The 2,355-nt window shown below is 33.0% G+C and overlaps 1 protein-coding gene across 2 annotated transcripts in view; it reads left to right on the forward strand.

Moving 5' to 3' along the window:
• PPP2R3A (protein phosphatase 2 regulatory subunit B''alpha) overlaps window positions 1–2,355 on the forward strand; it is a 175,183-nt gene that overhangs the window by 102,243 nt on the left and 70,585 nt on the right. The gene's annotated exons all lie outside the window — the stretch shown is intronic.

Raw genomic sequence — 2,355 nt, forward strand, 5'->3', positions numbered from 1 at the left:
GATTCTATCTCAAAAAAAAATTTTTTTTCTATGAATGGAAAGATGCATGTTTATAGGTGGGAAGGCTTGATATTGTTAAGACGTTAATTCTACGTTAGCTTTGATTCCTAGAACCATAGGAGCCTTTATGTGCTCTTCTTCCAAAAAAAAAAAAAAATTAAAGTCAACCAGTATATGTAGGAATAAACCCATAACAGGATGTTAACAGTAATACATGAAACAAGCCTCATTGAAAAGGCTAGAGGAAGAAAGAGGAAGAACTAGGCTAAGTAACTTTGGAAAACAGTACTTAACTATATACTAAAGTGACACTAAAGATAAAAAGAACTGTGTATAAACACTGTACTCTAGTTAGTAAATTTCTCACTAGTGTTATGTGTTACCAATTCTGTATTACATAATAGGATTGAACAAGTAGGTGAATTTATTGCCAATAATGAGAGCCCAGTTTCTCACTGTATGTAAAAGAAGTTACAAAGGAAAGGAGGAAGGCTAGATTGAACCTTGTGGTGTTAGATTGGAATCAGTTATCTCTGTGATGACATGGTTTTTAAATATGTATACAGCCAGATTCAGAAAGAATTAGATATATGTGTATGTGTGGATTAATACACATACATACATGTCCTAGTTCTGCCTGATAAAATGGCCTAGGAGCAGTGATATCCTAGTAGTACATGTCACACATAGATTTGGTTTCTAAATAGCATTCTCCAGTAAAAGTATCCAGGGCTTCTTGGAGTAAAAGTTAATACCAGAGATGGGCAAAGGAAAATACAAAATAAACCTGGACCATCTTATGATACCAGAAAATACGGAAGTGCTCAGAAAAGAACAAGGGCAAGTTAAGAGGACACAGGAGCCAATCTGAAGGAGCTCCTAAAGGCCAAAGCTAGATCAATTTGAGCAACAAAATAAATAATGGAAGTATAGAATTATAACCCATATAATAAATACCCATGAGTCTGTACTGATACAAATTATACAAATAAATATATGGGAGAAAAGGGACAGTACTTCATTATAGAAGAATTCCAATTAATAAATGTACACAGAATGAGGAAAAGGCAAAATCACTATTAGAGAAGCACTATAATATAAATGTTTCAGTCACAATCTGCCAATAGATGCTAAAATCAGTAGACAAAAGTTTGAGGAGAAATAAGATACCAACATAGTCTCAAAGTACCTTCCCCATGATGACATTAATCAGTTATTCAGGGGAAATAGTAACTTTATGTTGGTGTACACACCAGACATCACTTGAACCAAGTGTAATCAAAAATTAACATTTCCAGATACAAGACATCTCAATAGTACATACTCCTGTATTCATGTGTACCAGAAAGGACACAATGTCACTTCCATGGTATTCCTACCAAAAAAACAGTGTAGATTTAACCTAGTCATGACAAAACATCAGACAAAACCAAACTGAGAGACATTTTATAGACTGACCAGAACTCATTAAAAGCATTAAAATCATGAATGACAAAGGAAGACTGAGGAGCTGCCACAGATTCGAGAAGACCAGTGAGAAACAAAAACTAAATGCAGTGTAGGATTCTGAAAGGAAAAAGATATTGAGGAAATACTGGTCATATTTGGATAAGGTCTGTAGTTTAGTATTGTGTCAATGTTCATTTCTTGCTTTTGATGATTATTCTTCAGTGTGTGAATTGTTCTCATTATGGGAAGATAGAGGCATAGGAAATTTCTCTATGATATTTTTTATGAGTCTAAAACTATATCCAAATAAAAAGTTAAATAGGAAGTTTCACTGGTTTGAGACTATATATTGGCAGTTACATATAGTTAACTACTTTGAAGAAACAAAGAAAAGAGATACAACTGATATCTGTCCATTGATGACTAGCCAATATTAATAGGCTATATCTATGTTGGCATTGATGCTTCCTCTGGTTATTAAATTAACGGTAATTGTCTCTAATAGTTTCTCTTGGCTCATTCAAAGTGCTTTAAAAATCTAATTAGAAAATAAAAACAGAATTTTAGGGTTTTAATGTTCTAATAATCTTCATAGAGATCAAGATACCAGATTTAAAAATTAATAAAATCCTAAATTGAAAACAGTTTTGTCCACACAATTATTATGACAAAAACTGATGGACATTAGCTAGCTCACACAACTTGACATAGATTTCAGACTACTACTGGCTACCTGGCTGTTTTTTTTTCCAAAACTTCTCATGTTTCTAGAAAGTTAAGAAAGAGAATCATTCTCATGGGCTTATGTCTGTCACATCTTTTCTTTGTAAATATCACTTGCTACTCCTTCCAACCTGCGAGATGAATTTCCCTGATATACTTTGATGTGTTAAGATTATTACTACA

Source organism: Otolemur garnettii, unplaced genomic scaffold, assembly GCF_000181295.1.
Source record: "Otolemur garnettii isolate 467f Iridium unplaced genomic scaffold, OtoGar3 scaffold00032, whole genome shotgun sequence".
Lineage (NCBI taxonomy): Eukaryota > Metazoa > Chordata > Mammalia > Primates > Galagidae > Otolemur > Otolemur garnettii.